Source organism: Pinus tabuliformis, chromosome 1_2 (assembly GCF_031772625.1).
Source record: "Pinus tabuliformis cultivar Carrire ecotype Pingquan chromosome 1_2, CPIR1, whole genome shotgun sequence".
NCBI lineage: Eukaryota > Viridiplantae > Streptophyta > Pinopsida > Pinales > Pinaceae > Pinus > Pinus tabuliformis.
In genome coordinates this window covers 1061942125-1061955879 of record NC_142298.1, presented here as the reverse complement: position 1 = coordinate 1061955879, position 13755 = coordinate 1061942125, and positions in this window count along the sequence as shown.

Here is a 13755-nt window from a genome sequence, read left to right as displayed (position 1 = left end):
AAACCGTGCCTCGCCATCGGGAGGTCATAGGGTCGAATCCACCCGAAGCCCTTGGGGTCAGGTCTTGCAATAGGCCGAGGGGCGATTTAGCCTAGCTATCGCCCAGATTTTTCCGTGGACGTAGCGATCACTCACTGACCAGGGTGCTCGTGAACCACATGCAATATATATATATATATATCTATATCTATATATATATATATATATATATATATATATATATATACATACAATAAACATATTTAACAAAATTTACTTTTTGTTTAAAAAATAAATAAAAATTATCGGCCATTGCCCCCATGGGTGGCCGGGCGGTGGCTATTCGATTCCGAGAATTGAAAAGCCAATTCTCGGCCACCGCCATGGGCAGTTGGGCAGTGGCTATCTGATTCTCGGAATCGGATATACACCACTTAGCCGCGTGTGGGGGTGGTCGAGTGGTGGTTATCTGATTCTCAGAATCGGATAGCCACCACTCAGCCGCTCATGGGGGTGGTCGAGCGGTGGCTATCAGATTCTGAGAATTGGATATCCACCTCAAGGGCAGCCAGGGGGTGGTTATCTGATTCCGAGAATCGGATAACCATCGCCTGACCATTGGTGCGGGTGGTTATCTGATTCTTGGAATCCAATATCTATCGCTCGACCGCCCGTGGGGGTGGCTATCTCGGAATTGAATAGCCATTGCCCAGTTGCCCATGAGGGTGGCTATCCGATTCTCGGAATCGGATAGCCACTGCCTAGCCACTCGTGGGGGTGGCCCGGTGGTGGCTATCTGATTCTGATAATCAGATAGCCACCGCCTGGGCACCCCCATGGGTGGTTGGGTGGTGGCTATCTGATTCTCAGAATCAGATAGCCACCACCCAGCCACCCATAGGGGTGGCCGGGTGGTGGCTATCTAACTCTCAGAATCAAATGGCCACCGCTCGGCCCGGCGGTGGCTATCCGGTTCCGAGAATTGGATAGCCACACCCATGAGCAGTCATGCGGTGGTTATTCGATTCCGATTACTAGAACTGATACTGTTATGCATTCAATATTTGTAATATGTGATTTTCACATTAATTTTTAAGTTAATGATTATTTTTTGAAGAAAAAATGATTATTATTATTTTTTTGACATGAGATTCATAAAAAATACTATTACTTAACCATTTTTAGTTAAAATTTTCGTATAAAAATTATGATTTTGACATGTCAATTCTAGCAAAAAATTATCAAAACGTGTAATTTTTTAGTTATATTTATGTTAAAAATGGTTATTTTTATGTCCATTGTTAAAATATATTGTTTTTTAGAAACAATTATTTCATGTGGATTGAAAAATTAATTAAGGATGTATAAATATGTAGAATATCAAAAATTCAAAATATCAACATTCTAATTTAAAAATGCAAAACAATAAAATCCTCACTACAGAAAGTTAAAATTAAAATAAAAATAAGAAAATATGAAGAAAACGACCACTTCAAAAATTATTAAATTTACAAAGTAATTATTTACATTTCATACATTAGAAAATTTAAAGTAAAAAAATAGGTCTTTTAAAAAAAGGGTCTGATGCATAATTACCACTTTTTTAAATCAGCATGAAAATCACTACCATTCTAAAATGCAATGTACATAAAAATGTTTAAAGTGCCAAAAACTATGCTCTAAAAAAAACATGTGTGTTCTGCATCACCCCTTTTCAAAATTAGGTCATTTTTTTGCTATCTCTATGAAACAAGTAACAATATTAGTTCCCATTTCAAAGTTTACATTGTTCTTAACACTCTTGGCACATCTTAACATATTTTGGCCTAACATTTCTTGGAATCTCACATGTCTTGGAACATCTTCGTGCCTAGAAAATCTTTCCAGGCCCTAGCATAGAATAACACTCTCTTAGCATGTGTTGGCATACCCTATAGTCCCTAACATGCCATGGAACACTTTGGCATGCACTAACATACATTAGCACTTGGCACACATTGTCACTTGGCATGTATTGGAACCTATTATTAGTGTGCCTAGCATGCCCTTTTTGAAAAATATAAATTCCTGACTTATTAAACCTCTTATGTATTAATTTCCTTGCATTTTAGCTTGGTTCTTCCTTATGTTTCTTAACACTTCTTGACACATATTGGCATAACTTGGGACCCTGAACATCCTAGCATGCCTTGGCACTATTTGGCACCTATTAACACACACTGAAACTCCCTATCACACTTTGGCACTTCTTGACATGCCCTGATATTCCCTAGCATGCCTTATCAATCCTTAGCAAACCTTGTCACTCCCTCCTTTGTATGCCATCTAGCACTCATTAGCACTCCCTAACATCCACTCATATTCATTCACTTCCATGCATTTTGACCTAGTGCACCCTTGTATTTCGCTAGTACTCCCTAACACTCCTCAACATGCATTAGCACGCTCTAGCACACCTTAGTACTCTTCGACATGCCCTACCACTTCATAACATGTGTATCACTCCTTAACACACATTAGTACTTGTCACGTGTTGGTGCTTCACAAGTATTAACATGTCTAGCATTCGTTGAGATGCTTCGGTATGCTTTGGCATGGTTTAATATTAAAGTAATTTGAGATTAACTACTTGAAAGTAGATTAGATGTAACAAAGCAATATTTGGGACTTAGAATGCACTAACACTTGGGACTTCATACCTATTTTCACCTAGTGTTGGTGTGCCTAGTATGACCCTATTGGAAAATGTAAATTGATGAATTATTAACCCTCTTATGTGTTCATTTCCTTGTAGTTTAACCTAGTTCTCCTTTTTGTTACCTTGATAGTCCGTAACACATATTGTGACACCCTTGCACGTCTTTGCATGCCTTAGCAATTGGAACATCTTAGCATATTCGACTTGCCTTCACACTATATGTCATATGTTAGCATTCCCTAGCACACCTTGGCACTCTAACCCTCACAATTGGCCTTACATTTTTTTTACAACTTGGGAACCTAATCAAGTCCTTAGCTACTATATTTCATGTGACATTGTCCTACTTCATCTGCAATAACTTGAACAATTTCAGCTAATTCAAGTAGATTGTGCCTTGTTCACCTAAGAACTACCTATAACTCATCTTAGGCCACTCATGTCCAAGCTCAAATTGTCCCACTTAAGAACTTACCAAGACAATGATCACATTTCGCCATGGTCATAAAACAACTAAGAAACAGAGCTTACACCAACAATATTTCACATATATGTCCAGTTCATATAAACAATAGAGCATTAACTAAGAGTTTTCAAGAACCACAAGACACACATGATATAAGTAGGCACAAGCCAAGTGCCCCAGAACTTATACGCAATAATCTACAATATGCAATTGTCTTAACTAGTCTGAAACATGAGAATTTGGAAAAAATGTGCCACATGTCATATAAAAATAATAGCTAAAGGGAAAATAGTGTTGTGTCTAGCACAAAGTCTCCCTTTGTCTAAAACTTCTCTATCAAGCCCCTCATCAAAACTGTAGGATTGCCTCTTGTAAATACTATTATGAACTTCTCCTAACACACTTCATCCTTGGCACAATTGAATTCACTCAAACTCCCTAACACACACTATTATTTGTTCATTTGCATGCGTTTTGACCTAGTGCTCTCTTGTAATGCCTCGACACTCCTTGACACTCCTAAACATGCATTGATATTTTATAGCATGTGTTAGCATGCCTTTTCATTCCTTGTCATGCCCTAACCCTCCCTAGCTATCATGCCCTCACAATTACCCTTACTTAGTTTGCAACTTGGGAACCCAACCAAGTCCTCGCTTGACTAGAAGAGCTTGAAAAAGTTACGATTACTACAACTAGACTGTGTTGTTGAATTGTGTAATTTGGGATGTACTCTAGAAGCCTAGTGAGATGGGTTTCTATTAGTTTCGTCACAAAATTTTTTGTGGGAAAGGAACCCAAGAGAAGGGGTTTTGGACCCAAGATGGGGTTTAAAATATAAAAGAAAATTAAAAAGGAAAATTAATCTCTCCTACGGTCTAAGTGGATAAAACTCATAGGTTATAAAGGGTTCCTAAGAGGCATGGTTACAAAAATATGTTTAAGTAGGCATTAGTATGAAGACAAGAACATCAAGTGAGAAGGAGCTCAGTTGATCAAGGATGCCAAGAGAGATGTAGTCCTAAAGTAGGCCAAGTTAGAGGGCTAAGTAATGGTCGCTAAAGCAAGACCATCATCATCCATCAAGAGTAAGATAATCATGTGAGGGTTCGCAAGAATGTCACATACCTTAATGGGTTTGATCTAAGAAGTAGGATGGCATACTATTGGTTCTCTTTTGGTAAACCGAGCTCAAGAGAGGTAGCTCATGAGAATTTGGGCATGTCATTTCAGTCATGTTTTTGTGTCAAGGCCAAATTAAATTCTGAAATAGAAGAGAGGGTTGAGACTTTGTCTTGTGGTCGTTATAAGGCTACAAGGTTTGTGATAAATGCCAACACAAATGGAGGAGGTCCTGCACTAATATTTTCATAGGTGTAATATTAATTGAGGTAACGATAGTTTGAGGGTCATAGAGATATAAAGTTCAGGTCGAGATTGAGTAAAAGAAATTCCCATAATTTGTGGATCCATATGATCTAGGTCGAGTGTCTTACTGAGGGAATATTTATTGCTTTTCTATGGGTGGATAGGCTTTATTCTAAAGCAATTAGAATATAAGTATAATGCCCATGTTAGCATCATTTCCTAGCATTTTCAGTCCATAAGGTATGCCCTTAGGACTGTGATACATCTGCATAGGAGAAGAGGCATCATGACCCTTAGAGTGAGGATTATCTCTGGAATATAGAACACAGATATAGAAGATGGTTTGCAGAAGTATGTGTGGAGATAGAAGATCCAAAGGAGGGTGGAACATGAGTAGAATATTAAACAAAAGAAATGTGCCATATGAGGAATGGATTGACATGAAGAAGAATCGATTTTGATGGACTATGTTGGGTGCGTATTGTATTGTTTCCATGACTAGCCCCATGCATCGGGGGCTCATAGGGTGGTGAAATCCCACCCTGTTCATTCCACCGAGATAACGAGGGGCGTTGGCATCCCCCTTGTTGTGGGGTTTGAGCGGGGCGGTAAACCCCCTCTACGAGATCCAAGGCAGTGCCCTGGGGATTTTTTTTTAGGACTCGATATTAGGTGGGCTGACCTACCTATGGTTTTGTGCATGGATTTCACACATGTTTTTGTGCATGATGGTTTTCTTCCCATGGTATTTTGTAGATCCAGTCAAGGGAACTATGATTATGTTCTAAACCAGGGTTAATGTCTTGGGGTTTATGGATTTCTTGGCATGTATATATATTTATCATAACATTGAAAGGAATATAATGAAAAATCAATCTAGTAGTCTTGGTTTTGGGGTCTACGGTAAAACATCTGTGTATTTCTGTTTTATGTTTTATGCTCTTACCATTGTTTATTTTTCATTTTTAGAATTTGTATGCGGGTAATTTCTGTACAGGGTTAAAACATTCATTTGGTATTAGATCTTTTTTGGATTTAAGGGGATGCCTTTATTATTGAGGGATTTGCTCAAGACTGTAGTAGACCCTGTTCAGTGGGAGATCTGCGGGATGGATTCTTGTGGTGAAATAATATGGTGAGCAGTGGAAAGATAGAGATTGAGAAATTTAACAGTCAGAGTTGAGTTGTGGAAACTCAAGTTGGACAATTTGCTGGTGGATAAAGATCAGTGAATCACGGTAGATCCCAGTACTAAACCAATGTCAATGTCAGTTGAAGACTAGATGAACTCTATCCATAGAGTTTTGGATAGAAATCTAAAGCAGTCTATAAGCAATTAGTCAATGGAATTTTAGTTGATGATTTTTGACCCTAGTTTAGTCATATATAGATTGATAGAAGATGATAAGAGGATTAGTTCATATTTGTTCATAGATTGGGCAATAAAGAAAATGGTAAATAAGAATAGTGATTTTGAAAGGACTCGAATCACTATTAGGTGGAAGATTTGAAGATCTCTAGATGAGGGTAGTGTTGTGGGCCTTATATGAGTGAAATAATTGACTATGGTTGGGCAAATTGATGGCAGTCCTATTATAGTTGGAGGGTTGTTAGGTGACTGTCAAATAAGATCCCTAAGTCCTATACTTATGAAAGACAACAAGATTGGTAGAAGGGTAGGTGTATTGGGCCTAAGGATATGCATAATTTTAAAGACTAAAGTAGCAGTCAAGTGGGTTATCCAACTAGCCCTAGTTCATTGTATTGTAGGCCATTGAGTCAGTGTGAAGAAGGGTGACCTCCATAGCCCCAGACTTGTCATCTTGGAGCAATAGTATGGAAACAATGTGCAGACCAAATAGTTGTTCATAAACGGAGTTGTGAACAATTGATTCAAGACCCTAAGTGTTGCAGACCTTGAAGGAAATAGGAGGTAGTTAGAGGGAAATTTTTTTTGAGTCGAGTTTAATAACCTAAAGGAGTTGAGTTTATTGATAGAGCCATATTAGGGAGTTGTTGAATGGGAGGTAAGAGGACCTTCCAGATGTGTTCTAGAGATGTGAACTAAAGGGGCTATGTGTGGCCACCATGAGGAAGTAGGTCAAGTGTTTTCTTGTTCAAGGTAGATTGGTTGTCAAAGGACTAAAACCAAGCCCTAGTTGTATTCCTTGTATCAATTTGTTTGTAAAGGGTCATGATCCATGGTATGGGAGCTCTAGCCTGTTCTATTACAGTTTCAAATATAAGAAATAAGGTTTTGAAAAAGTTAAAAATTGTCATTTGCGCTAATTGATTCCATCATGTGTGTATATTTCATTGTGCAAAGTAGATGTGTTGTTGAACTTGAGTGTGTTTTCATCAAATATTCTAAGACCAAACCCAAATTCTCATGTGTCGTAGAAATTCAACATATGCCTTGTTCACCTAAGAACTACATAAAGCTCAACTTAGGCTACTCATGTCCAATCTAAACTCATCCCACTTAGCAAGTTACCAGGACAAGGCTCATCACATCCCACCCTGGCCATAAAACAACTAATCAACACAATTTAAATTTTCATATGCCATAACACATGACATGTCTTAGAATTCCTTAGCACTATGTGGCATGTGTTAGCATCCCCTACATCCCTTGGCATGGTTTGACACTCCCTAGTACACCCTATAACTTCCTAATGCACCTTTGTAGTTTAGTATATCTTGCCACTACCTAGCATATAACCTTGTCACACCCTCATTATCACACCTAGAACGCGTTGACACTCCATGTCGCACACTCTTATTCATTCATTTCGATGAATTTTGACCTAATGCTTCCTTGTGTTTCCCTTACACTCTATAACACTCCCTAACACACATTTCCACACCCTAGCACCTGACACATATTAGCATGTAGGCCTAGCACTCTAGCATTCCTTAGCACTACCTAGCATATTTTGTCACTCACTCCTTGGCACACTTAGAGTTTGTTGACATTCCTAGTCACAAACTCTTATTCATTCATTTCCATGCATTTTTACCTTGTGCTACCTTGTGTTTCTCTAGCACTCCTTAAAATAACTTGGCATGTGTTGATACATCCTAGCACCTAGGACATATTGGCATGTTGCTTTTGCCTCTAGCATGCCTTAACACTACCTATCATACCTTTTCATCCCCTCCTTAACACACCTTGAACTCACTGACACTTCCAATCCCAAACTCTCATTTCTTCATTTCCATGCATTTTGACGTACTTCTCCCTTGTGTTTCCTTGACAGTCCCAACTAACACTTCCTTGCATGCTTTTGCACATCTTGGTCACATTCCACCATAGCACTTTAACATTCCTTAACACTTCTAATTATGCCTTATAACTCCTCCTTAACACACCTGGAATGCATTGACCCTCCCCATCACAAACTCTTATTCATTCATTTCAATGCATTATGACCTAATCCTCCCTTATGTTTCCCTAGCACTCCTTAACACTCCTTGGCACACATTGGCACCCCTTGTCACTTCGCACATCTCGACATGCTTTCCTAGAACTCTATCATGCCTTGGCACTACTGAGCATAATTTTTCACTCCCTCCTTTTCACACCGAAAATGTGCTAACACTCCCTATCACACACTCTTATTCATTCATTTCCATGCAATTGAAACTAGTCCATTGTGTTTCCCTGACACTCCCTACCATGAGTTGGTGCCACACCCTAGCACCTAGCACATTTTGGCATGCCTTAGCACTTGAGATGTGTTGCCATTTCTAACATTCCTTAGAACTTTATAGCATATGTTCGCACTTCCTGGCATTCCTTTCACACCTTAGAACTCCCTAGTTTTCACTCCCTCATAGATAGCTTTACTTTTTTTTTTTACTTGGGAGCCCAACCAAGTCATTGAAGAAGTAGTGTTGTCTCTAGCCCAAAGTATCCCTTTGTCTAAAATTGCTTTGTCCATCCCCTTATCATAATTGTAGGCTTACCTCTTACAAGTCCTACTTTGAAATTCTCCTAACACACTTCATCCTTGGGACACCTAGAATTTACTGACACTCCTTGAAAGATACTCTTATTGGTTCGTTTCCATGCACTTTAACCTAGTTCCCCCTTGTGTTGACCTGACACTCCCTAACACTCCTTGACATGCATTAACACTATTTGGAATATGTTAGCACACCTTTTGATTCCTTGGCATGCCCTAGAACTCCTTAGCTATCATGCCCTCATAATTACCCTTATTTTTTTTAAGACTTGGGAACCGACCAAGTCATACCTCCAATACAACATCTTGACCAAGTTACAGTTACTACAACTATGCTATGCCCGGTTCACCTAATAATGGCTTATAAACCATCTTACGATACTCATGTCGAATCTTAAATCATCCAACTTAACAAGTTACCAAGTCAAGGTTCACGTCCAACCATGGCCATAAAACAATTAAGCAACATAGTTTACATCTTGACATGTCATAGCACCTGGCATGCCTAATAATCCCTTAGCACTATGTGGCACGATTTGGCATCCCCTGCATTCCTTGGAATGATTTATCACTCCCTATCACACTCTACCACTCCTTGACATGCCTTGGAACTCTTGTATTTCCATGGCACTCCCTAACACTCCCTAGTACCTGACACATCTTGGCATGCCACCCTAGAAATATAGTATTCCTTGGAACTACCTAACATATGTTGTCACTCCCTCCTTAACACACCTAGAACTCGCTGACACTCTCTATCACACTCTCTTATTCATTCATTACCATGCTTATGAAACTAATGCTCCCTTGTGTTTCCCTTACACTCCCTAATGTTCCCTGTCATGCATTAAAACACCCTGGTACCTGTCTTATATTGGCTTGTTGATCTAGCCTCTAGCATGCCTTAGCACTGCCTAACATACCTTGTTACTCCCACCTTAGCACATCTGGAACTCACTGAAACTTCTTGTGACAAATTCTCATTCATTCATTTTCATGTAGTAATTTGACCTGGTTCTCCCTTATGTTTTCGTGGCACTCCCTAACACTTCCTAGCACGCATTGGCACACCTTGGCACTGACACATCTTGGACGCATGCTACCTGTATACTCTAGAATGGATTAGCACTGACTAGCATACCATGTCACTCCCTCCTTAGCAAACTCAGAACTCGCTGACACTCCCTCTCACACACTCTTATTCATCAATTTCCATGCATTTTGACCTACTCCTCCCTTATATTTTCCTAGCAGTCACTAAGACTCTTTATCAAGCATTGGCACACCTTGGCATGTGGCACATCTTGGCATGCTTTGATAACACTCTATCATGCCTTGGCACTACCTAACATACCTTTTCACTTCATCGTTAGTCCACATGGACATCACTAACACTCCACATTACACACTCATACTAATTCATTTCCATGCATTTGAAGCTAGTTCTCCATTGTGTTTCCCTAACACATGGCCCTAACACTCCATAGCATGCGTTGGCACCACACCCTGGCACCTGGAACATATTAGCATGCCTTAGAATGTGGATTCCCTTGGCATTTGCAACATGACTTAGAACTTCCTAGCATGTGTTAGTAGTTCCTAGCATTACCTGGAACACCTTGGCACTCTGTAGTTCTCATGCCTTGATAGATAGTTTTACCTTTTTTGTGGCTTAGGAACCCAACCAAGTCATTGGAAAAACAATTTTGTCCCCAACCCAAAGTCTCCCCTTGTTTGAAACTTCTTTTTCCAACCCCTTTTTGCAACCACAGTCTTTCCACTTTCAAATTCTATTATAAACTTCTCCTAACATACTTTGTCCTTCAGACACCTAGAATTCGTTGACACTCATTGGTACACACTTTTATTGGTTCATTTCCATGAATTTTTACCTAGTTATCCCTTGTGATTCCCTGCCACTTCCTATCACTCCTCAACATGAATTGACACTATTTGACATGTATTAGCATTCCTTTTCATTCCTTCATCTGCCGTGACACTCATTATCTATCATGCCCTCACAACTACCCTTACCCTTTTTCGGACTTGGGAACCCAACCAAGTCCTGCCTCATCTACAAGAACTTGACCAAGTTATGATTACTACAACTACGCCATGCCTTGTTCACCTAAGAACTTCCTACAACACATATTAGGCTACTCATGTCCAATCTCAACTCATCCCACTTAACAAGATACCAAGTCAAGGCTCACATCCAACCGTGGCCATAAAACAACTAAGCAACATAGTTTACATCTTAACATTCCATAGCACCTGGCATGTATAATTACAATCCCTTAGCACTACGTGTCATGTGTTAACATCTCTTACATTCCTTGGCATGCCTTGGCTCTCCCAAGCACCCCATAGCACTCCCTGACACATTCTAGCAATCTAACATGCCTTGGGACTGCTTAGCATATAACATTGTCACTCCCTCCTTAACACACCTGGGCCTCAATGTCACTCCCTATCACACACTCTTATTCATTAATTTCCATCAATTTTTATCTAGTTCTCCCTTGTGTTTTCATGGCACTCCCTAACATTCCCTGACATGATATTAGTAAGAGGTTGGCTCATTTTGGTTTTCAACAAGTCTGAAGAGGTCCATTGGGTTTGAATAAGGTTTCAAGTATCAACTCCACCCTTTTGATGCTTAAGCATTGGACCATTATTTTTAATCCCACTTAGGAGAGACTAGACAAGGCCCCTATCTAGGTTCAACTTCTAGGACTAAAAGTATAATTCTGGTCGAAGTAGGCTCTCAGGGAAATTGGAAATAAGTTGGGGGAATTCTTGGAGGTTGACCTCATGTTCAAATATTATGTGGAGATAAAGGTGGTGAGGGTATTGGTAAATTCAAATATTAAATTAAAGTTATGGGGTGAAACTTCAACTTCAACATCAACAAATCAATTCTCTTAGGAATTTAGATTATAATTTCATCTCATTCAATTGTCATAGATGTCACAAGAATGACCAAAATGCTATGAAATGTTCACCAGGGTTCCATGGAAAAAAAGACAAGGAAATATGACCTAAAAACTCAACTATTTAATAATCAATCCTACATTAAATCACACCTACCTTCTAATGTTTAAGATCTTTGGGAACCTTCACCTATGTCCCTTAAATTCAATGCCCTCTAACACCTCCAATGGTTGAATAGAAGGTGTTCCAATAGGAGGTAAACTCCATTCCACTTCACCTTTCTTAATACCTCTACAGACACCTATAATACATACTCCTCCTTTGACTCAACATGAAGTTATGATCTTTTCCACTTCCTTTGGATGCCCTCCCTTCAATGACATCCTCACAAGAGAGCTCGTGGTTGAATATTATAACAACAAAATGGGGCACACTCTTTTTATAGGGTTTGAAGGGAGGGGTATTGAAAATGACCATTTTATCCCCTATAGTCATTAAGATCTTCTCAACACATAAATGAAATGAAAAATTGATAAATTGACCCAAAGATAGATGTCATCGTTCAATTCCAAACACAAATAGGAAGAATCACACCATGGATTAAGCATAGGAATTGATTTTTAGTTAAATTAAGGACCTCCTTTCAAGATTGCGACCTTGTTTTTACCAATCTCAAATGGAAGGTTTAAAAGCCAGATTAAAGAGGGGATATTTTCACCTTAGCCTTTGCAACTTTTTCCTAAGATGAACCTATCTAATGGACTAGCTTGGATATGTTAGATCTTATACTCGTAGTGTCCTTTGGGGCCAACTCCATTTCCACAACTAAAATTTAGTCATATTTGAAGAGACAAATTGAAAAATCCTCCTAAAAAGAGACATTTTCACTTCCTTTTGATTAATTTACAACAAACCCCAATGCCTTTCTTTCATTATTTTTCTCTTCTATTGTACAATAAAAAATCATTAATCTTATATCATAAACACTTTATCTTGGTAAGCATAGTAATCATTTTCCTCAACTCATGAGGTACCTTCACACCTCAACCCATGTAAGTGGACCTAAGTTAATGGCCCAACCCATCACACTCTAAGATGGCTCGATTTTTCTCCTCCAAAGCAGGGCATAACACACCTTATGATGCCAAATGGTTAAGTCATCTCTAAGTTGTGGGATTTTTTCCTTCATGGAACACATTGTAGCTAGTGCTCATTAAACACAATGCACTAACTCCACTAACACACACCAAAAGTCAAAGATACCATTAAGACCTAGCATGCACTCAAGTGCTTAGAACACACTGCCATAAAATGCACCTTCAACTATGGATATCCCTAAATAGTAATATACTAACCCAATATGGCCTAGTTGTTGGATTTGTATAATTTTCTCCTTATGAGATCCTTGCATCTCCCTGGCACTCTATGACAAATCTACTCCAATGGTCACCTTCCCATTTCACACACCTCCTTTTGAAACATGACATAACCAACTATATATGTTGCAAAAACCTTGGTAACTTCTTTAGTGGGTCACACATGTATTTCACATTTCTTCTTGATCTTGCAAAGTGATTGTGCCAAGGAGAGGGTATTGACATTGATCAAGGAATGTTCACTTAGTACCAGTGCTAAGGTCCTTTCATGAATCTCATGAAATGCCTTAAGTTTGTTTCACAATTATTCCACCTCTTCAACCCTTGTTATAGTCTTCCTAGACGTTCACTCTTTCCCCAAGTATAACATAACACTATCATCCCAAATGTGAGTGCTCGTTCCATCTATTAATGCTTCACTGGAATTTTATTATCACATTGCTTAAAATTAAATGTTCAGATCTTAAGGAAAAGAACCTATTTTTTTTATGACAACCTAAAATATGCGAGTGACTAGGAGATGAATCCCTTTTCTTAGGATGAAAGCAAAGGGTTTTACAACCCCATTCACACAGCACTTTTAATTTATTTAACATAGAGAAGGATACATACCCTATCCCTTCTCAATTTGTCCTTTCATTTTTAAGAAATTAGCACTTGTTTTTAACTATTAAGTCCATACTATATACTCTCTTTTGCTTGCACCCACCTTATATGTGAGAATACATAATTGTTTTCAGTACAACCAAGTTAAAAGCTTGTGTTTCCTTTGAGAGATCTCAAATTCTTCGTGGTAAACTTTAACAACAGAATCATTATAGAAAATCCCTAACCTTAAAATTAGATATAACAAATATTGTTATTATCATAAATACCACTATGTGATAAACATTTTAGAACATAAACCAAAAAGATATGTAAGAGTAAGAGTAGTTAGTTGCTCAAATACAACTAAAATTTTGTCTA